Consider the following 25,804-nt stretch of genomic DNA (forward strand, 5'->3'; position numbering starts at 1 on the left):
AAGATTAAATTAATGATTTAATTTAATGAAAAATTAATTAAATAAAAAGAATTAAATTTGAAGATAAAAGTTAAGTATAAATTTGGAACATGATAATATTTATTTAATTAAATAATAATATATTTAGAGTTCATTTTTAAATAAATGCTAAATAATATTATTATTTAAGTTTATAAATAGTTATCAAATTTAACATTCCAAAATAAATTTAGAAGTGGAAAAAGAAATTAATTTATTAAAAGTTTCATGATTGCATGATACGTGCATGAGATTAAATTTAATAAATTAATCTAAAAAGAAGTCAAGTGAAAATTAAATAAAGTAATTTAATTAATTAATGAATGTGCATGAAAAAGATAAAAGAAAGACAAATAAAAGTTAATAAGGAGTTAAGGATTGTGAGCAAGGAGTCTTCTAGGGTGAGCACACAATTAGTGCCCCAATTTTAGGGAGAGAACTTCTTATCACAATTTGAGAGTTCATTTTCAAAAGATTGAATTTTGGAGAAGGTTCTGAGAGGAGGAATTTTCTCTATAGTTTTCTAGGGCATAGCAATTAGCATTAGTGTCCAAGTAGACACTAGTGATTTTCACATATTTTAATACACTTATTCTTTTTTGTCTTCATCGTGTTTGGATAATTTCTGTGATGAATTTTACCATATTATAATTTCTAGATCGTGTGTTAAATCTTCTATGCATGGGAAGTTTTAAATGAGCAATATAATATTTCTTTCCATAGATTTTAAATTTGGAAATATATATATATATGGGGTAGGGTTTTGTAATAAATTTGAAGATTTCATTTGTGAATTCGATCGATTGGTCGTATTAACTCTATCAAATCTAGGCTGAGATTTGGTTTTAAAAAGGGATTTAATTAAATTCTATTTATTTAATTTTGTGTTATAAAGTTATAAGATAAATTAATTTATATTAAAGTACATTAAAAAAATGATAAAACATTTTTATTAAAAACTGTTATTATTAAATATATATATATATATATATATATACATAAATTAATGAGGGGGAGGGAATTACCTTGTACCCCTTGCCTTTACCTGGGGTAGACTACTTGTTGTCGCAGGTATTATGACGCCAGTGGTACTCTGTACCGTTGTCAATGCAAGCCTTGTGACCGCATAGTACTGCATGCAAGCCGCAAGCTTGTGTAAGCTGGCAAGCTTTAAACGCATTTTAATGTTTTTTTTTAAAGTTTTAAATTAATTTATTTAAGAATTTTAAATATTATTTATTATAAATTGTTTTAATATTATTTTTATTAATAAATTTTATTAAAATTTTAATTTATAATAATTAATTAAATGATATTTAAATAGTTATTTATTTATTTAAAATAAATTTATAATAATTAATTAAATGTTATATAAATAGATATTAGTTTATTTTAAATAAATTTAATATGAGCATTAGTTAGCTAGGAAATCTTTTTTTAAATTTGTTGAAGATTATTTAAATTCTGACTCTAGTAGAATTACAATTATTTTATTAGAAAATAATAAGAATTTATCTTAGCAAATTTGAACAAATAGATATAATTTACCCTTAGAAAATTTTAGAAATTTGATTTCAAAAATTATGGGGGTAAATCTTTGTTTTATTTAAACAAATACATGGGTTAATTATAGGGAAAATAGAGGCTATTTCTTACTTGATAACATACTCTAAAACAAAAACTGAAACCTCATAATAACTTAACCATGTGATTTTAAAAACAAACCAAAATATGAAATTTACATCTTATTTTTGGTGTGATGTTTATGTTTGGGGTTTGGGTTGACTAGATTGTTGGCCAGTTCTAGGACGTCTACCAAAGGCTCAGGAGTTTTGTGAGTGTGGTATCATGCTGACTCAATCTTGATTACTTTTACTCAACCATGGTATGTGATGGTATGCTCTATGTTGAGTGTGTTTATATTGTTGGTTATTATGTTTTAGTGTCTTTGTGGGATAGCGAGATTTATGTTATGAGATACCTAACTTAACCATTTTGAGTCATTGATCAGTATTATTGGGATACTTTTCAGATTGCTCATTGAGAATCGATGGGTATTGTGATTTATCTTTTGATTCTTTCCAGTCACTTGTATAGGACTGAGGTGAATTTTACTATGATTATGTGATTTGTGATTTCATGAGCTTAGGGTAGGAAATCTAAATGTGATGTCGAGGAGTGGCTTGCAATGGGGGTCGGGGCCCCAAGTGGTTGCCAGGGTAACCCATTTTAAGTTGTTTAATAAGTGAAAACACAACACTAAATGAGAGTAAAATGAACCTAATAAGAGTCTTTGTATGTTCTCGCTCATGCCTCGAGTGCTAGTATAGACTAGGATGGGAGTAGAGAGAATGCTTGGTTACAACCTTGCATCTGTAGTATGCCTTGTCAGTACAAGAGGGTACTAGTGGCCGCATAGGGATCACTAGGGGGCTAGGGTCCTGAGAGACTACCAGGGTAAACTCTAGCATGATTTGTGTGATGACATTTTCCCACTTACATAGTAGGTTTCCTACATGTCTTGTGTGCCTCTAGTTATAGATGTCAGCCTATCATGGAACCCTGTGAGTTAGACTACTTTTAGGATTTCCTAGACTTAGAGAGTATTTTGGTATTTGGTTGATATCCTGTTTGGAACTTGGGACTATCTCCTCAGCGTGGTGGGAGTAGGCCATTTAGGTTCCACATGGTCAGGTGGTAGTGCTTTTTCACTCTTACCATTGAGATCCATCCGTAGTCGTCGTGGCTAGAGCTTCCTTGTCTGCATTTACTTGCATTCTATCTATGTATCATTATGATGGATGGTTATATTTTATGATGGATGTTTATATCTTTTATGATGGATGGATGTATCATGTATGGTGGATGGTTTCATTTATTTTATTGTACTTGTATCATGGATCTAAAGAGGATGATGTATTTTTATTTCTACATATTTATATTCTTTTAAGCCTTTCATACCCTATGACATGTACAGTGGATGATTGAGCATTATGAATTTCATTTTCTAAGAGGCATTTAGAACAAATGTATATTATTTAAATGGACATTAGACTTTATAATTTATTCTTTCATTTGGATGTAGTATTTGATGGACTTAGTATTAATGAAATTTAAATATGATTCAACGTCATGGGATCCTTAAGGAAGGTAACTTGTTATGTATGCTTTTAGTTGATTGTATGTTATTGCTTCCGCTACTATGTGTTTGATGTGTATGTTATTCTCCTTGTTCAAAAAAATAAAAAAAAGTTGGCAAACTTACTAAAACTTTAGGTTATTTCTTTTGGATCCCTTGGCGGGGCATTACAAGAAAATTCTATTAGAATGTCATCATGTTAAAGGATTTACAAATGACTATTAGGTCAACCTTAATCCAAAGGTTTTATCTAGACTGATTCAATGATTAGAAAATAGTAGTAGGACTTGATCTGATAATAAAACACAACTCACTTGCAGATTAAAAATCTTTAGTTCAATCCTCCATTCTACTTGTTATTCATACCCTTCATCTTTGATTACTTGTTCACCTTTCAAGCCTTCAACCTCTTAAGCCTTCTTGCTTTGCATGTCAATTTTAGACTCTTCTATTTGGCCACCATATGAAGAAACACCCTAGAATTCTTGTCTTCCTTAGGTTCTCGCGCATGACAATTGTTTCTTTTGGCATGTTACTCTATAAATAGAGAGTTTAGATCTTTTTTCACTTAACCACAATTGTCCATTCTAAGGTTAGGTAAGATTCAATGAATCTAACTGCTTTTCCATTTTAGTCCTTTCTAGAAACTTCTTCTACAATCCTCTTTGAATTTGACTGAAAATGATTTATCTTGAATTCTATACCACTAGCTCATCATAGAAATCTTCCACGAGCTTCACAAAATTCAAGGAAAAAACTTTGTTGGCATAGATTCATTAAATCTTGGATCTAACACATTTTACTGGCACTTAGCAATAACACTCTATTTTGTCGGCAAAAACTATGTTCTAGTGCTCAACCAACACTAGGTTGCTTAGTATCAACTGGGTCTTTCATTGGTGCTCGACACATACTAACTGTCTTCACTTGGCACCAACTAGATTTCTCTTGCTTGACTCATACTAACTTTCTGGTAGTTAGCACATGCTGAATTTTTCTTGGCCTGAACTAAGTTTTCTCTTCTTACACTATTTTCTCGATTAGGCTTAGCGGACACTTTTCATTACTTAGCCTCCTAGTTTTTTCTCAAGTATACTTTCATTATAGACTTAAATAGATAAATAATATACTATATCATCAATTTCTTGCTTGGTCTTAGTTCTCCTTTTATTCACCAAGTAACTCAATCTTTCTCTAGGTTCTCTTGTTACACTTTCTTTTCAAATCCTCTTCATTAGTCAAACAAATGATATAATTTAGACCAAAGTAAGAAATTGTCTCACCAAAAAGTAGAAGGTTTGACATTAGTGACAAAATAATGATTGTTCCATGATAGTTTTATCAATCTTCTTCACTTCAACAATCACATTTCAACAATCTCCCTCTTTGGCATTATTGTCAAAGAGGGAGATATAAGATATAAGGCTAAGGGAGATATAAGAGAAAGAGGGAGAAATAACTGAGAATATATTGTTAGAGAGATCAAATGAGGGAGAAATTAGAGGAAGAGGTTAGAGATTAGATGAAGGAACACGTATTGATAAAGGGGGAGATTTCAATACAAGGTATAAAGTTTCTTTTTGGTATTTTTGTTGGTATTTGTTTGTCATCAATGTCAAAGAAGGAGATTATTGAAACGAGATTGTTGAAGTGAAGAATATTGATGAAACTATCATGGAACAATCATTATTTTGTCACTAATGTCAAACCTACTACTTTTTGGTGAGACAATTTCTTACTTTGGTTTGAATTCTATCATTTGTTTGATTGATGAAGAGGATTCAAAAACAAAGGAAACAAGAGAACCTAGAGAAAGGTTGAGTTATTTGGGGTATAAAAGGAGCACTAAGACCAAGAAAGACATTGATAATATAGTGTATTGATTATCTACTTAAGTCTATAATGAAAGTATACCTAAGGAAAAACTAGGAGGCTAAGTAAAGACAAGTGTATGCCAAGCTTGACCGATAAAACAGTGTAAGTCGAGAAAACTTAGTTCAGGCTGAGCATAATTCAGTAAGAGTTGAGTTGTAGTCAAGAGTCATGTTGCATTTAGGAGTCAAATTGTAGTTAGAAGTCGAGGTACATTTTGATACTAAGATTGGTGTACATGAAAGGAATGCCAAGTTACTTGATAAAGAAATGCACAATGATTTTGAAATTGATAGACCCATTGTAGAAAGAAGAGAAGAACCAAGATTGTCAAAATATGTCAGAAGACATCACCCTGCTGAACAAATTATTGGAGATAAAGAAGATAGACCAATGACAAGGAACATGTTGAAAAATGATATATGTTTGTTAAGCATGCATGATCATAAGTTGGTGAAAGAGAATGAAGAATGGAGTAAAACCATGAAAGAAGAGATTGATCATATTGAGAAGAAAAAATCATAGATCTAGTACCCAGACCAATGAACAAGAATGTGATTGGAACCAAGTGGGTGTAAAGAAAAAAAATTGGATGAGAATGGTGAACTCACAAATAATAAGGCAAGATTATCTTGCAAGGGATATGCACAAGAAGAAGGAATTGACTATGGAGAGACATTTTCCCCAGTTGCAAGATTGGAAGGAGTAAGAACTCTGCTTGCTTAATCTGCATATAAGGGTTTCAGAGTTTATCAGATGGATGTGAACTCAACATTTCTAAATGGTATACTATAAGAGGAGGTTTACATAGAAAAACTAGAAGGATTTTTTGATCCAAACAATAAGAACATGGTATGTAGATTGCACAAAGCTTTATATGGTTTGCAGAAAGCTCCAAAATCATGATATGAGAGGCAAAACAATTATCTTGTGAAGATTGGTTTTGAGAAGACTGATGATAACAACAATTTGTACTTGATTTTAGTAGCTGCATATTTGTTGATGATATCATATTTGGAGGAAAAAATGTATTGTGTAAGACATTTGCAAATGAAATGAAGAAATTTTTTGGGATGTCTATGTTTGGAGAGGTAAATTTCTTTGTTGGATTGCAAGTATATTAGATGAAATATGGTATTTACATCACTTGATCCAAGTATTCCAACAATTGATATCACACCAAATTAATTTCACTTCAATAGTTTTAAAAATGCACTACTATGAAATGAGAATCATACCCTAAATGTTCTAAAATATTTAATAATAATTTAAACAATATAAGGCACAATCTGTGATAGGAGGTTGATATGCTACAGGAAGAAATAATTAAATAAGATTGAGAAAAGAATGTGACATGAACTCTGGTTGGCAGGTGATGAAGAAAGTGCGACACGAAGTTCAAGTTTTCTACGTGCAAAACATGGGAAATGAACAAGGGATTGAAATGGATGAAAGTGAAATAAGAGTAGTTCAATAATTTGGACAATGAATAATTCTTTGAACAAGACTAAATTATAATAATTTTAAATATGATAAGGATTATATGAATTATATTCCTCCTATCACAGATAATAATGTATAAATAAAATATTTCAACATTCATGCACTTACAGATTCGTTTCTTTCACAATCAAGGCTTAATCTAATAAAACATGTCAATGAAATATCAATTGCATAAACACAAATAGAATCACACAATTAATTAAGAGAAAATAAAAAAACACAAACAATCCAAATTAAATCACCAGTCATCCTAAGAAGTGGTTCCTACCTCCTCAGTATGCTTGGTGATGAAATTAAATGTTCAACACTCCTTCGATTAGAATAATGATCTTTTATTCATCCATAAATAATATAGAATTTACATAGAATTCTGCTATAGGAAGATCTATGTGTAGAATTGTTTTTCTGATATATAAATATGCTATAAATATGCCCCCTTGTAGCTTACATCATATTTATATATAAGTATATGTTGAATAATAATTAAGAAAATATCAAATAGTTCATTGTAACAAACAAGTGAGCAAGAGGCTCACTTAAATCCTTTGGAAGTGGCCACAAACCAAGAACAAATATGTTGAAATAACAAGCCTAAATAAAGACTGGAATTACTATCTTTTCTCCAACTATGCAGCCATGTACAAACCAATGATGTTATTTGTATGAAGGTACAATATTTTATCCATGTGAGGAATCAATCATTATTCTCCAACATAGGATTGTAACTCCACCATAGATAGGATGGAAGAATCGATGTGAATAGAACCACCCATTATTGCAGAAAAATGTGGAGTTTTAACTGGCCATAACAATAAATTTAGAATTATTATATTTAGAAAATCATCAACAAATCTATATAGTAGAATTTCTGGATATTCTGCCTCAAAGAAACATAAATGGGCCTATTCTGGACAAAAATCATGTCTCATATTTTTTAGATTCATTCTCATTTGCTTGGAAATGACAACACAAAATTGATTGTTCATATGTTTGTCTAGCAATTTTTGGCTCGAAATATTTGATCATAAATTGAATCCAAGGCATAAATAATAATGTTAAATAGTATTAAAAAAAAAATTCTATTAATTTATCCACAAATTATATTAAATATTACTTATTCATATTTAATTATATGCAACATAAAATGGTAAAATAAGATAAAATAGAATGGAAATGATTATGAAGGTATATAAAATAGATTGAAAGATAGTATAAAATAGGTCATAATTGGCTCTCATCATCCCCCCAACTTAAATATTGCATGTCCTCATGCAATCATTATGACCAAGAGGTTTTAGAACTGGTATCAGTCAAATTTATGGATTGGCTCTTGTAGAAATCTTAATAGCTAGAGATTCCATCATACCATAACAAATCTTGTTTCATTTTCATTTTGGTATTTTTATCTTTTGCTTCATGTTTCTTTTGTAAATTAATTTGTAGCATCAATGTTTTTTAATGATATACATAAGAGGTATCATGAAAGCTTATCTTCACTTTTGGCTTGCATAAAATAGGTGAAACGATAGGGTTCTTGGGGGATGAAATAAAAAAATATGAAGAATAATTTAATGGACTCAAAGATGGAATTATGAAGGATAAAGTATAATGGAGGAAAATATATGTAATAAACACGGTGTACCTCCCCCCTGTTGGCTCCTAATTTAAAAGTTTTGAAAATAACCAAGAAACCAGACCAATACATCTAAGGTTAGCAAATTCCTATAATGGATGCACTTGACTGCAGTCTTGGGCCAACTATAAGGATAATTCCTTCTTCTTCTTTAGGCTCTATAAGACCTAGGTGGGTGGACCTCAAATTCTTTATATGGTACCAGTGTGAAGGCATATAATTGAATCCCAATAATAGATAAAATCCCTTAATCTTCTATGTTTATGCAAGCATTCATGCGTGTGAAATAGCTAATAACATAGCTCATGAACCTGATAAACCAAGTGAGGGAAAAACTTTTAACTCTTAAACATAAAGGGAAAGATATTCAATTAATATTTGTAACTCAACATAACTCGAGTATGCAACAACAGAGTACATGTAACCCCCAAGCTGACTAGTCCCTTATCCATTGTGCATCATCTAAACCTTAACACACAGATGGATATCCTAATATACTCACATATCCAAACATCTAATCTATCTATCTAACTTTCAAATAGACATTAGTGTTCACAAAGACCTCATACTTATTATAATATCCTCCTCAAATAACCAACAACCCTATCAGATTTATTAAGCATTTACTTGGCTCTTTGTTGCAATAGCAAAACACCTAAGACATATAGCTTTAAAGGGTTGTAAAAGGGGTTAAGTACTTTATCCCTAAACCACAAAACATTGTGAATTATAGAGAGAGGAGATGAGAATCATAATGAAACTAAAAGAAATGAAACTCTTGCATTAATTTCTTTGAAACTAATACATCATCTGCATGCTAACACTTAGAAAATACACAAAGGATGACTGTATAATATGAATTGCTTCAAAAGAAATACAATATTGTTGTTCATAACAGAGGAATACTGAGGAAAATGGTATCACAACTATGAGAAAATCTCAAAGAATTGGAACCTAACTGGTCTCACAATCCTCAAAAAATCTCCAAAAAAATTGGAACCCTTACAAAGAGTAGAGAGGAAGAATATATAGAAGAGAAGATATTTTAGGAATTGCCCTCCAAAATTGACATGTGTCCCACTAAAATTGTCTTCAATCTGAAGTTGTTGAAACTGAACTTCTTCATCTGCTTGTAACCAAAAACCATAAATGATGCAAAAATATCTGATACATCTCCCTAAAGCAAATAGAAAAATATCTTATGGAGAATACATCAAATACAAATCAAATCTATTGGAGGCTCAAAATTTGATTTAGTCAGTCACATTTTCTTTCATCATGAAATTAACTTGTGTTGTTGGCAAAAACACTTGATTACATCCAATTACCTTTAAAAACAATCAAATTATCCTTTAATTTGTTGAGGAAGTTAAATATGATGAAATTCTAGCTATATTTGATTGCAATTTCATCTGCAACAATAAATCTACACTTTTCACTAAGAAGCCCTTGGAAACATAAATTTTCCTATAGCTACATCTGGTTGATATTTGCACAAAATTTGATCATGGAAATGAAAAATTTATCTCTTGTCGGTTCCATCACTATATTACACTGTACATTTTGGATGAAATTTGTGCCTCTATGATCAATCTAAAAATCTGCCTCTCAGACTATGAACAGAGCATTTAAAATGAAAATATAGTATAAACTATATAACATTTAAATCATTAAAATCTTTCCATTTGAAATTTTAGGCATTCAATCTTTGAATTTTATTTTCATTTTAATATTCAATTCCATTTCTACCTACCATGTGTCCACCTCTGGTTCGTCAATTATTTGGGCAGGCCCCACATTTAAATCATTTGAAAATTTTCAAAATTTTCATCCTATAGCATCTAATTTCCTTTTATTTCCTCCTCCATCGTATTACCACAAATCCATATTTTGATCTCCCCGATCCCATGACAAAGTCATAGCATCTCCCCATCGTAGGATCATAGCCTTTCATAACATTGTTGACCATTATCCTTGCCTCCCTAATCACACAACAAAGGCTCATTGTAGCATCGAAGACATCCATTTTCCATGCCCCAAAGACACAACAAAGGCTTTTCGTAGCATCGCACACACCCGTAGATTTCACTTTATGATCTCACGGCAAGGGGCCCATTGTAATATCATAACTTCCTACTACGTCTCTTGATCACATGACAAGAGGCTCGTCGCAGCATCATATCTCTTCAAAATGAACCTCACGAACTTCCAACCAATCATAAGATCACAAACCTCATAGCATTGCAAGCCTCATTTTTTATCTCTCCTAATCTCACAATGTGATCATAACACCGAGCCTCTTCACAATGAGCCTTCCAATCTCCTGACCTCGACGTAACATCACAACTCTCCAAATTTTGCTTAGTGATCCTACGATTAGTCTTAAGATCATAGATCCTCCTCATTGGTTTTATGACCTCACAAAAGGGTGGCCAAAGATGCCACATGGCATATACTTTGACCTACATGTTCCTTCAAAATATGTTGACTCTTATGTCAACTAGCTGCACACATGGGCCCCTCCACGTACTTGTTGCACCTGCCAAAAAGAAATGTGTCTTTTGAAGACAACTTAATATTGTGTGTGTGGGCATTTAAAATGGTGAAAAATCTCCCTCATCACCAATGTGGGATATAAGACCCACATCCCCTACACATCATCTTTGCCATGGAACTTTGCACCTGCGAATTCTTCCAATCATGCCCCTTCTCTGGTATGCTTGAAAACTTGATGGAGTGCTCTCCTCTTGCCACATGGATGTTACATGAAGTTTTAAGTGAATTTGTTGTTCTACTGGCATAAAATTTCTTCTCTCATAATGCCACCCTCTAATCACTTTTTGACACTTAGGCAAAATTGTGAAAAATGACACTAGCTCAAAATAGGACTTTGCAGAATGGCTCAAAATGTTAGTTTATCAATATGGAACACATATGTAGGCTAAATGCAAGGTGTTAGAAACATGAAACACCTCTTAAGCATTAATTCAACAGTTGGGTATATAAGAAAGAAAATCATTCATAGGGGCTCAAAATGACTCAAAATGGGAATGCAATTTTGAGCACTAACACCCCCAATTTAAATGGTTGACCATCCTCAAGGAACAAGGAAAGGCTAGGTATGGGTGTTGCATAATAATCAATATAATATAAGCAATATTAAAAAATTTAAGAGATAAAATAATGGAAAAAAAATTTTTTTATTCTACCAACATGCATGCTCATGGATGCCAAGGTCTAGAAGCTAACAAAGCACTGCAATTATGAAGCTTGAACAAAGAAGGAACCAAAAATGCTGACTAGAATGACTGTTGTAGAAAAGATCACCATATGAAAGAAGTAATATAGAACACAATCAAGGAAGTTGAATCCATTTTCCATAGCAACTTGAATGAATGTTTAGCACAAATTATAGTTGATTAAAATCATGGTGGCCACACAACAAAGAAACATTAGAGGCAAGAAACATTGAGAGAGAAAGAGACAAAGAAGGAACTGAGTGTCTTTGAAAAATGGTTATCTCAACCTAATTATTACATTTTTCTTTTCTTTTCATTTTTTCCATCTTTTTTCATAGTTTTTCTCTCTCTTTTTTCAAATTTTGATAACGACAAGTGATTGCTAGCAAGCCAGTTTTCAATCACTCACCACTTAATGGCATTGTAAAAATAGTCTTCACCACTAAGAATTTATTTTGCAGTTAACATCCATTGAAAATTGGTTTTCAGATATTAACTAGCCAACAATGCCCAAAGGTTTTCATTGTTGGATCTTTTTTTTCTTTTTTTTTCTTTTTTTCATTTTTTGAATAACTACATAGAATGACCAAAGAAATGCAAATCCTTATATGGATAATGAAGAGTGATATCGCTGAAAACCTAATTTCTTTCCATTGCCTGATGAAAGGTACCATTGAAACTGGATTACATAATGAACTCAAAATGATGACCAATAATAACCTAAGCTACATAACCACTTTCCCACAAAACCAATCTTGATCTATTTATCTCATGCCATTGCATCTATAATCTTTATATAGAACTTTGGAAAATATACCAACACACTTGGCTAGAAGAAATACTCATAATGATGATAATCCACAAAATGCATATTTCTCTATGATGACAACACATGAAGCTTTGTTATCTTATCTTGATAAGAATAAGAGGTATCCATTGCATGAAATAACACACCTTCATTATTAAAGGCCAAGTGGCAAAGTGAAAAACCAATTATAGTCACCAATGTGTCTATAAAACTAGAGGCAGATAGAGACACATCTCTAGGAAGGCATGTGATGATCTGCAATATGCCCAAGATCCTTATGTATGTCTTCAAGTTGTCTCTAGATGTGTAACTCTATAAAAGAGCACTAAAAAATTCATGAATATCATAGACCAAGCTATAGATTGGTGAACTTATAGCACCAAAGAAGAGAACTCTCATCTATGATTGGTGAACATCTTGAATATGCCAATTGATATCAGTGCAAAGGTATCATCCCACCACATTAAGAGACCTATAGCCATATTCTCAAGACTAAGCATATCAAGTATAGTAAACCAATACTATCCATTCAATAACTCTACTATTGAGTATGTAATTTATTTTTTAAATGATAGGTAGAGTTATTAATATGAATAGATAATTAATAATAATAAATAGATAAAAATAAACAAATTATTGTATGGATATAATATCAAGGCAAATCAACACAAGAACACATACCTTGAATTGGTTGAGATTTCACATGTGGGGTTTTTTATAAGAACCAATGAAACAATTAATGAATCTTGATTGGAAATCATCCAAGAGCCAAAAAAAATTGTAGGGATTTCCCCTCAACTTAACTTCATGCTACAAGGTCATGAGAACATTAAGATAGTCCAAAGAATGAAATAAAGAAAGAAACATATTGAAGGATTTCTTGTGTTTTATTAAATGATAAATCATCCAAATATTTCAATATTTCAATGGATTTCTCCTTAATGTCACATTACAAAAGCACTGGCATTCAAATCATCCAAAGAATCAAGAAATTCATGTAGCATTTGTTATCAATAAATGACCATCTTAAGATGCAACAACCAAGAATGAGAAATATATACATATCTTGATCTTTGTTAAATAAAGGAATCATCCATAGTGTATTTGGTCATCTTAGGAAAATGCAATGAGGAATAATGATCATCAATTTGGAACACATTATTTGGTCATCAATGCATTCAAATCCTTCCCCTTTTAATCAATTAGAACCAAATCAATAAGTTTGTGAGGAATACACATTTTTCATAGGCCTTCCAAGATCTTGATGTTTGAATATTAAATCAATTTTAATGAATAGATCTTGTAAGATATCATTTCGTATCACACACAAAACTTGAATCATTTAGGTATACAATAGATCACCTTTTAGTGCATGAGTAATTCCAACACATATAGATATGTTTTCAATGCTAAAATCATAATGGTTTATTTCCTTATGTATGTGAAATATCTCAAAATTTTGTGATTTAAGAAGTAGATAAGAAGAACTAAATTGATGGGTGATAATTTGATCAATATGTTCCTCTAGTTCTTTTAAACAAAAATCACATTCTTTATCCATATCACCAATTTCATGCACATTTATATAATGTAAAAGGGTCATCAATATATGATCATTATAGGCAATTGGAACAACCTTATTATGTGATGTTTTAATAGGAGTCGTGAATTCCATTGGCAGATATGTTAGAGTGGATTATGGATGGAATGAATGGAATAAAGATAATGGAATGGGTTTTATTGGATATAGAGTATGTGAATATAAGTTAGATGGGAATAATGGAGATGGTAGAATATAAGATGCATATACAAGTTGTTGTGAGCATGTATAATTACATTCATTGTGCACACTAGATGAAAAATTATGTTTTGAAGAAATATGTTGTCTTTGTAATATAGGAGAGTGGTGATACATACCTCAATCTCCTTGATTTGTTCTTTGAAATTGTTCAATAGTTATAAACAATGACTTTTCACTTGCATCATGAGCATGGTGAGGTTCACAAAGACCTTGTACTTTATTCACCATATGTTCTTCACTGTTTGGGCATACACATTTGTCACCTTGCATGTAACAAATAGAACAACAAATGGTTAAATTGTCAATCATGAAATCACTTTGTTCTTAAAATTCATCAATTATATGCTCTTGTTTAAATATAGAAATAACATTTGGATATACATGTGACAATAGAAGATCAAGATCATCTAAGTTACATTCATTGAGTAGAAAGTCTATAAAAACATCACCTTTGGTTGACGCAATTTCTCCACCAATTCTTAATTTTTAAATTTGATCTATTTGGACTACCTTGAAAATGCACCATTTTAAACAAATTTCTTCAAATTTCCCTTTTTTAACCAATTAATCACAACAACAATAGATTATAACATAAATAATGGATCTAACTTTTATGACCTACTTGCAAAATAAAAAACAATGCACGTAAATGATTTACTACAATGTAGACCTAAGGTACTAGACCGAGCAAGGTCGACACATGATCAAACACTCCCAAAGGTGCATTATTCTTAACTAGTAAAGAGCACCCTAGGGGTTTTAGAAATCTTGCATGCTGTAGGTATTTTGGGTAAGTGTTGTGGACTCAGTTACCAAATAGTAGTGCTCAGTCACTAAAGGATCTTGACAAAGATAGTTTTCTCTATTAGGATAAAATCACATATAGAAATAACAATTACATGCCAATATAAGTATCAAAAAATTATATATCACATAGAAGAGAACAAAAAACACCAAAATTTAATGTAGTTCACCCAAACCTTGGGCTACATCCACCAAATAGCAAGTCCAATATTATTACGATCTAGCAATTACAACCTAATTCAATATGTAATTCCTTACAGCTCAATTCTACCACAAGAAGAAATTTTTGCATCACACATTATGAAAAACCCCTAACCCTAAGCTCTTTTATAGAAGTATTTTTATTGATTTAGGGGTATAATTAATAATTACATGTTGGCCCAAAATCCCAATAAAATAGGGCCCAAAAATTCTTTTCGAGGTGATGTCCCGAGCCCCAAAGAATTATAAGTATATATAGTACTTCCTTGAGTAGTGACCAAAAACTAACATGCTCAACATTCACTGTAGTGCTTGGCATGTGTTGGTTTCTCGACACTCTCTGTGTGCTCGACATGTATTGGTAGTGTGACATATACTGGGAGCTTGTCAATGCTTGTGGTTTGGTTGATGGTTGGCTTGGTTTTCTCTAACACTCAGTCTGGTTTTGGTTCCCATAGGTGTCAAGTTGTTTGTGAGTTGACTTTGGGTATTTAATTCATGTTGTAGCCAAATTTAGGGTTTTAAATTTATGTTGTAGCTAACTTATGGCTACAAATATATTTAATGTAAGGGTTTTAATTTAATTTGTGATGAATTGGGCCAACTTGTGGCATAGTTGGGTATAAGTATGGGGTCTTGTAGAGTCCTTAGTCATGATGAGAGTTCATCCATCTTGGAGAAGAGGATGAAGTGTAGATGCAAACTTTGAAGAGATAGTAATTGTGGCTTGAAAGCTAGGAGATTGCTTGGTGGGCTTGCGAGAACAAGTTAAGATTTCTGTGGAGGTTTCTGCCAAAGTGTGGGATCTTGCAGAGTTGTTATTGTAAGTGTTGTTTGTATTTAGCCCTAACCTGGGAGGACTTAAAATTGGGCATATTACATGTAATTAGTTATATCTATGAATAAAGTCTTGTGATTTGGTATCAAATCTTACATTTTTTTTGCTTTGTTGTTGTGTGGTTATTTACAAGGATCTAGTTTACCTCCAATAGGGGTACCCTCAGATTCTCACTACATCAGGTAGTATTAGAGTAAAGGTTTTCCTGAGTGTGTAGACAGATTTTTGAAGCTGAGGCAGTTTGCACTAGGACTTGGGTGAAGGGTGGAAGAGAAGGTTAGACTAGTGGAAGTTGATTAATCTTCTAGAATTGTGGATCTATTGCTTAGGGTTTACAAAAATCTATGAAGATGCCTCCAAGAAGATTTGACCCTAGGGAAATTGATGATCTAAGTGATATTGTGGAGGAAAGGATCTCAAAGAATATTAGAGAAGAACTTCGATCTAAGATTGCATTGATGAAGAATGACATGATTGTTGAAATTGTGAGTGTTTTAGGTGGTGTACCTAGGCATGTGGATCTGAATATGGTTATGAGGAAGTTGTTCAAGACTTTGAAATTGTTGGATCAATTGGTGAGGACAAAACTAATCATTTTGAGAGACCTATCAGAACTAGGGTTGGTCAGTTTGCTAGACCTAGATCTTAGTTGAAGTTGAAGCATAAGATGGAGGAATCTAATTGCTCAGGTACTTTAACTCCTAGACACCTAATTGATTGGATTGGTGAATTGGAAGACTACTTTGAGCTTAAGGATGTTGAGGATCTTCTTAGAGTGAGGTTGGCACAAACTAAGTTGAGAGGACATGCTTCTCTTTGGTGGAAAGAACTACAAAGAGACAAAGAAGAGGAAGGTAAAATGAAGATCACTAGATGGAGGTTGATGGTGACTTATTTAAAGGCTAAGTTCATTCTTACTAATTATGAACTTGATTTTTTTAAGAGGTTACAGAATCTAAAATAGAAAGATATGTCTATTAAAGATTATGCCAAGGAGTTCTACAATTTGACTATTCGGTCTAGGCATAGAGAATTGTCAAAGGAGAAGGTAGCTTGGTACATTAATGGTTTGAGATTTAATATTCAGGATGAGGTTGGTATGCTGAATATTTCTTTGACTGAGGATGCTTATCAGTATGCCCTAAAGGAAAAAGATAAGTTAAAGAGGAAAATTCAAGGTAATTCCAGAGGGAAGGAGAAGTAGAATAGCTCACCAAAGGCTAAACTGAGTGCAAAAGGTGAACCAAAACCTATTGATTAGAAGAGGAGGATGGGTGGAGGTGAGTTCAAAGGTAATTGTTTTAGATGTGGTAAAGAAGGGCATAGATCTTTTGAATGTCCTCATGGTAGGAAAGTTATTTTTGTGAATGAGGTTTCAAAAAATATCAACCTGAGAAAAGAGAAAGTTTACTAGCTCAGCGAGTGCTGATTGGTCAGACAATAATGGAATCTTGTTAGAGGACTTGTTGTAAGTCTGATGGTAAAGTCTGCAAGGTGATTGTGGATGGTGGTAATAATGATAACCTTGTTGCTAAGGAGATGGCTCAAAAAATTGGTTTGAAGAGAATAAGACATCCTTATCCTTATAGGATTGGTTGGTTGCAAGGTGAGTTTGCTTTGGAGGTGAGGGAACATTGCCTTGTTAATTTCCAAATTGGGCAATATAAGGATCAAGTGTTGTGTGATATTGTGGACATGAATAGTTGTCATGTGTTTCTTGTTAGACCTTAGTAGTATGATTACATGGTTGTGCATGATTGTGTTAAGAATGTGTTTACTCTTGTGAAAGGTGGCAGGAATCATTCCCTGATTTCTTTGCAGAATAAAGAGCTTAGTAGGAGGAATCTTAGTATTGGCAACTGAGTTGAGTTGGAAAATTCTAAGAAGGTTAGAGATTAGTGAACAAAGGATACCTATAGTACACCTAGGATGGATGTGAAGAAGCATAAGAAGAGTAAGGAAAAGAGTTTACAACTTGAAGACTTGAAGGATATGTATGTGAAGAACTAATTTGGGATTTATGTGTTGAATCCCAAAAGATTTTCTTCCAACTATTGAAAACATCTTTTACATGGGGTGTCTAATTCAAGAGCATCCTAGGTTTTTTAGCAATCTTGCACATTGGAGGTATTTTGGCTAAGTATTGTGGACTTGGTCACTAAATAGTGGTGCTCGGTCATTGAAGGAGCTTGGCAGATACAATTTTCTCGGCAATCACTATAGTGCTCGACATATGTTGGTCATGCGACATTCTCTATGTGCCTAGTATGTATTGGTAGCTCAACATGCACTAGGAGCTCAGCAATGCTTATTTTTTGGTTGATGCTTAGCTTGGTTTTCTCTGATGCTCGGTCTGGTCTTGGTTCTTGTGGGTGTTGAGTTGTCTATGAATCAACTTTGGGTATTTAATGTTAGAATTCTTTTAGAATAACTAAGAGGGGGGGGGGTGAATCAGTTATCCAAGGTCTAAATGCCCTAATAATACTTTTTCACCAATTATAGTGAGCCCATAAACTTTGCATCCATCCAAGCTTAAATCAATCATCTTAGCAAGTTACAGCACATCAACATGTAGGGATAAAACATGCAAGATCAACTCATGACACAATGATTTACGTGGAAACCCAATTTGGGAAAAACCACCAATAACATGCTACTTAATTCTCACTCTTCTAAAGTGATACCTTGTTAAAGGCTTACAACACACTATTAGATGTGACCTTGTTAGAGGATTTCACCATACTGTTAGGAATGGGCCTGGTCAAAGGACTTTGGAAAATTCACTTGGAATGTCACCCTGTTAAAGGATTTATAACATGGCTATTAGACCAACCTAAGTCCATATGATTTAAACTAACTGTTACAATTTCTAAAGAGTAACAATAATGAATTTTTGATCTGATACAACTTACAACATATCTTGCAGATTTCAGATCACACTTCAGTTCAATCCTTTTCTTGGCTTTAATCACTTCTACTCTGACAACTTGTCATCACAAGCTTCATCTCCTTGAGTCTTCTTACTCATCATACCAATGCAATTATCTTTGTGGTCATCTATCTAAACAGAGTTTTTGTGTTTTCTTCCTTCTTAGCACCTTCTTCAGCACTTCATGCTTTCATGCTTGACCAACTTCTCTCCTACTTCATAGCCTTATGACTCCTTAAATAGAAATTTGGATTGCCTTTCCCACTTGATTCTCCCTCTCCAACTTTAGGGTTTCAAATAGATTTGGTAGGATACAATGTATCTACCCCATATCTTGCTTTTATCTAGAAACTTCGTCTAGAGTCCAGTTGTATTCTCCAAAAATGTTCTACATGGTGTTCTATGCCACCAGCTCATCACTCTTATCTTCTATTTGATTCACAGAATTCTAGATAACAACCTTGTCAGCTCAGATCTAGTGAATCTCTTATCTTTGAAATAATGCAGCAACTTAGCATTATTGGTTTACTGATGCTTGGCACCTTCTGTGTTACTCGATACTTGTATCTTGCTCGACATTTGATCTTCACTTGGCACTTGAAGATCACTCATCACTTGTTTCTTGACTCGGCATTTGAAGATCACTAGGCACTTGTTTTCTTGACTCGGCACTTGAAGATCACTCAGCACACACTTGATATTTACTCGGCACGCACTGAAGTTGAACTTGCTCAGCTTCAACTAGGGATCTATTCAGCACTAACTAACTTTCTTAGCTCTCTCTCTCTCTAATGAACTTAGTTAGGCTTTACAAAATGACTTAGCTAAAACCTTACATCTTTGATGTGTTTTAGTGTGCCCATTCTCTGTGTCTTAGAGTATGTCATCAATACACTATTTCATCAATGGCTTAGCTGATCCTTGTTCTTCATTACAACATCATAAATTCAACCTTTCTCTAGGTGTTCTAGTTACATCTTATTGATTGCCTCCTCCTTGTTAATCAACCAATTGATAGTATTTGGATCACTAAAGCAATTGTCATTCCTGCAAGTAACAAGTTTGACATCAATTACAAAACAATGATTGAGAATATTATTTACCAGTTCCATTACTTTTTATGTATGATATTTTCAATCATTTCCAACAATCTCCCTCTTTGGCAGTGATGGAAAACCAAACTAATCAATTGATCAACTTAGTTACCACCAAAATTATATATGTTTTCTACTTCTTTCTTGACTGCTACATCCTTACTACTAATCTCATATATCTCTCTCTTTCATATATATCTCCCTCTTGCTTTGTATTGATTAGTTTTCTACATATATCTCCCTCTTTGACATAAATGCCAAAGATGTAGCATCTTTATCATGCAAAATATAAGCTTTGGCTCTGATGTTTTCTCCCTATGTCACCATGCTTGTGACTAATTTGCAGTTTGTGCTCCTGCTGTCATCCTCTACAGCATTCTTCAGATATTTCAATGATTTGTTCCTATTGATGCAGGGTAGCTTCTTTGTTTCTTTAAATTGCTTGAGTTAGGGGCATTACCCCCAACTTGCCTCTAAGATATTCATAAGCATCCTTGGGCAATGGTTTGGTGAAGATATCTACAGTTTGTTCCTTTGTGTGAATGTACTCCAACTTCACTTGTTTGTCTTCTACCAATTCTCTGACATAGTGGTACTTGATTGCAATATGCTTGGTTTTTGCATGCATTATTGGATTCTTGGATATGTTTATAGCACTTGTATTATCACAATACAATATCACAAGTTTGGTTACCTCTTCTTTCATTCCTTTCAATAGATGTGTGAGCCACACAATGTTTGTGCAATTGACTGTTGCTGCCACATATTTTGATTCTGTAGTGGACTGGGATGTGCATGTTTGTTTCTTGCTAGTCCAAGTAACTAGCTTTTTACCTAAAAATAATGCATGTCCACTTGTGTTTTTTTTGTCATCAATGTTGCCTCCCCAATCTGCATCTAGATATGCATTGAGCTCAAACTTCTCATTATTTTCGTAATATAGACCAAAGTTATCAGTTCCTTTGAGATACCTCATTATTCTTTTTACTACTATGAGATGATTTTCTTTGGGATTAGCAGAGAATCTAGCTACTATTCCAACTGCTAATGCTATGTCTTGTCTAATATGTACAACATATTGTAGTTTTCCAATCATGGATCTGTACATTATTTGATTGACTTCAGTTGATTCATCATTTTTGGATAGTTTATTTCCTGTCGCCATTGGTGTGCTGACTGGTTTGGATTCCTTTAATCCAAATGTTTTAAGTATCTCTTTGAAGTACTTTGATTGTATCACAAATATACCATGTTTTAGTTGATGTAGTTGCAAACCAACGAAAAATTTGATCTCTCCAAGCATAGACATCTCAAACTCATGTTTCATTTTGTCAGAAAAACTTTTGCAAAGCACTTCCTTTCCTGCAAAAACTATGTCGTCCACAAAGATTTTAGATACAATAATATCCTTACCTTCTTTTGATTTGATGTAATGTTGTTGTTATCATCAGTTCTTTCAAATCCTATTTGCACTAGATATTTGTGAAGTCCCTCATACCATGCTCTTGGTGCTTGTTTCAAACTATAGAGTGGTTTATGTAATTTACAAACCATATCCTTATTGTCCTTATCAACAAATCCCTTTTTTTTTTCAATATAGAATTCCTCTTCCAATATACCATTTAGAAAAGCAAACTTTACGTCCATATGATAGACTTTAAAACCTTTATATGTAGCATATGCAAGTAAAGTTCTTACTCCTTCCATTCTAGCAACAGGGGCGAATGTTTCCCCATAGTCTAATTCTTCTTGTTGAGCATAACCCTTGCATACTAGTCTAGCTTTGTTTTTAGTAATGTCACCATTCTCATTTAGCTTGTTTCTGAATACCCACTTGATGCCAATCACATTCTTGTCAACTAGTCTTGGAACCAAACTCTAGGTTTTGTTCTTCTTTATTTGATCAATCTCTTCTTCCATAGCTTTATACCAGTCATCATCTTGTAATGCACCATATACTATCTTAGGTTCAAATTTTCTAATCAGACATGATTCATGTCTTAGTCTATTCCTTGCCATTGGTCTTGCATCTTTGTCACCAATTATCTGTTCAACGGGGTGATGTCTTTTTACATATTTTGATAATCTTGGTTCTATCCTTGTTTCCATGTTTGATCTTTCAGATTCAAGGTCACTATGCACTTCATTGTCAGGTTTTTTTTCATCTCTTTCATGTGTACTGATTTCAGGATCAGATTGTGCATTTCCTTCATTCTGCAACTTGGCTTCTGAATGTAACTCGGCATTCACTGGTTGTGATTCGGCTGAAACTAAAATTTTTTGTTGAATCCCAATTTGATTGACATCATCCTTGTCAACAGGCATTCCTTCATAGGAATACACAAAGGTTGTATATTCATCCATTCTCTTTGGTTTTTCAATTTGGACTTCTATATGCTCATCAAAGTTTACATTTGCACTTTCCACAATTTTGTTAGTGTTAGTATTCAAACACTTATATGCTTTACTTCTAGTGGAGTAACCAAGAAGTATGCCTTCATCACTTTTTGCATCAAATTTCCCATTTCTAGCATCTTTAAGGATAAAGCATTTGCAACCAAATACTTTGAAATGTTTTACATTGGTTGAGTGACCATACCATAATTCAAAAGGTGTTGCACTAGTACCTTTCTTGACTTGTACTTGGTTCAGTGTATGAACAGCTACACTTACAACTCCTCTCCAATATTTTAGAGCAACAATTTTTTCTGTCATTAATGTTCTGGAACAGCCAATCACAGATCTATTTTTTCTTTCAGCAATTCCATTCTGTGGGGGGGTTCTAGGAGCTAATGTTTGTCTCTTGATTCCTTTGTCATTACAAAATATCTCAAATTTATTTGATGTGAATTCACCACCTTTGTCTGATCTCAGGCATTTCAAACTCTTTCCTATTTCCTTTTTAACTCTAGCCACATACCACTTAAACGTTTGAAAAGAATTAGATTTTTGCTTTAAGAACATAACAGTCATCATCCTGGAATAGTCATCAACAAAAAACATTATATATTTATCTCCTTTGTAGCTTTGCACTTCCATTGGACCACATAAGTCAGTATGGACTAACTCAAGTACTTCTTTAGATGTATAGTTTTTACTTTTGAAACTTAACTTTGTCATCTTTCCTAGCTGACATTGTTTGCACATGATATTGTTAGGCTTCTTTAGTTTAGGTAAACCTCTAACTTTCTTCATTTTACTGATATTGACCAGATTGTCAAAGTTGACATGACATAGCCTTCTATGCCATACCATTCATCATCAAATTTTGCAACAAAATAAGAAACATCATCCATATCAAGGCAAAATAGATTACTTCTTGTTTGATCTCCTTTTCCTATCAGTTTACCATCAGTATCATAGATTTTTGTTGTTTTGTTTCCAAATTCTACTTTGCATCCTACATTGCCTAACTGTGAGACACTCAGCAAATTGTAGTTTAGACCTTCAACATAGTATGCATTACCACATGAAATTTTCTTTGTAAGCTTAATGGAGCCTTTTCCATTTATTTTACATGGAGCATCATTACCAAATCTAACATTATTTCCATCATATCGAGTAAAGTTAACAAACTTACTTTTGTCTCCTATCATGTGATGTGAGCATCCACTGTCTATGATCCATCTGTCATTTTTGTTCATACATGTTACCAATGTTGTAGGTTCTTCTTCATCAGATTAGTCCTTCATGGCTACATAAACAACTTCATCATCATTATCATCACAATTCTCTTCAACAATATAACACTTCTTGCCTTTGTCTTTGTAATCTCTCTTATCATCTTCTCTTCTATATTTCTACTTATTGTCTTCCTTGTAATCCTTTTTCTATTTACATCTTGCAGCAATATGTCCTACTTCATTGCAATTGAAACAAATGATAGGCATCTTACCTTTGAATTTTCCTTTGCCTCTGTGAAATTTTCTAGCTAGCAATGCTTCTAATTGTTCCACATCTTCCTCATCAGTGCTACTGTCACTGGATACATATTTCATTTTTCTTCCTTTCTTTGATTTCACCTGTTCAGCATCTTTTAGTAATAGCTTGGCCTTGAAAGCAGATTCAACATTCTCAGGTCTGTAGTTGTCCAAGTTAGATAACTCAAATGCAGTCAGTCTACCCACTATACTTTCAAAACTTAGATTGTTTCTTGGTACACATCTTAGTTCTTGTATTGTTGATACTCTAATAGAATAGATAGGGAGCAAGGTTCTTAAGAACTTACTATTAACAGTATCTTCATCCAATTGACCACTCAAACATCTAATTGCACTTACCACTTCCTTTATTCTAGTGCCATACTAAGAAGCATTCTCACTTTCCTCCATTTTCATATCATCAAACTTTCCTCTGAGGCTTTCTCTTTGGACATTCTGATCTCCTCCATAAATGTTTGATAGGGCTTTCCACATCTTGAATGTAGTATCACACCCTTTGATATCATCAAATTTAGCATAGTTGAGTGCAGAAGCAATCTCCAGCATTGTCTGATTGTTTTCTTGTTTGTTTTTCAAATCTTTTGCAGTGAGAGTACCAGTTGGATCAACATGTTCAGTAACAATTGAATTTTGGGCATAATCTCCTATGGATCCAGGATGTAGCTTCATCAAACTTTTCCATGCAACAAAGTTGTCTTTGTTGAGCTTGGGAACTTCTCTCTTAGGCATTTTGATCTTTTTTGCTTCTAGTTCCTTTAAACTTAATCAGCAGCAAAGCTCTGATACCAATTGTTAGAATTCTTTTAGAATAACTGAGAGGGGGGGGGGGGGGGGGGTGAATAAGTTATCCAAGGTCTAAATGGCCTAATAATACTTTTTCACCAATTATAGTGAGCCCATAAACTTTTCATCCATCCAAGCTTAAATCAATCATCTTAGCAAGTTACAACAAATCAACATGCAAGGATAAAACATGCAAGATCAACTCATGACACAGTGATTTACATGGAAATCCAATTTGGAAAAGACCACCAGTAACATGCTACTTAATTCTTACTCTTCTAAAGTGATGCCTTGTTAAAAGCCTACCCTGTTAAAGGCTTACAACACACTATTAGATGTGACCTTGTTAGAGGATTTCACCATACTGTTAGGAATGGGCCTGGTCAAAGGACTTTGGAACATTCACTTGGAATGTCACCCTGTTAAAGGATTTATAACATGGCTATTAAACCAACCTAAGTCCATAGGATTTAAACTCACTGTTACAATTGCTAGAGAGTAACAATAATGAATTTTTGATATGATACAACTTACAACATATCTTGCAGATTTTAGATCACACTTCAGTTCAATCCTTTTCTTGGCTTTAATCACTTCTACTCTGACAACTTGTCATCTCAAGCTTTGTCTTCTTGAGTCTTCTTACTCATCATACCAATGCAATTATCTTTGTGTTCATCTATCGAAATAGAGTTTCTGTGCTTTCTTCCTTCTTAGCACCTTCTTTAGCACTTCATGCTTTCATGCTTGACCAACTTCTCTCCTACTTCATAGCCTTATGACTCCTTAAATAGAAATCTCAATTGCCTTTCCCGTTCGATTATCCCTCTCCAAATTTAGGGTTTCAAATAGATTAGGTAGGATATAATGTATCTACCCCATATCTTTCTCTTATCTAGAAACTTTGTCTAGAGTCCAGTTGTATTCTCCAAAAATATTCTACATGGTGTTTCGTGCCACCAGCTCATCACTCTTATCTTCTATTTGATTCACAGAATTCTAGATAACAACCTTGTTGGCTCAGATCTGGTGAATTTTTGATCTTTGAAATAATGTAGCAACTTGACATTATTGGTTTACTAATGCTCAACACCTTCTGTGTTACTTGGCACTTGTATCCTACTTGGCATCTGATCTTCACTCGGCACTTCAAGACCACTCAGCACTTGTTTCTTGACTCGGCACTTGAAGATCACTTGAC

The sequence above is a fragment of the Cupressus sempervirens genome, chromosome 10 (assembly GCF_028749045.1).
Source record: "Cupressus sempervirens isolate cs-2001-9-10 chromosome 10, ASM2874904v1, whole genome shotgun sequence".
In the NCBI taxonomy this organism is placed as follows: domain Eukaryota; kingdom Viridiplantae; phylum Streptophyta; class Pinopsida; order Cupressales; family Cupressaceae; genus Cupressus; species Cupressus sempervirens.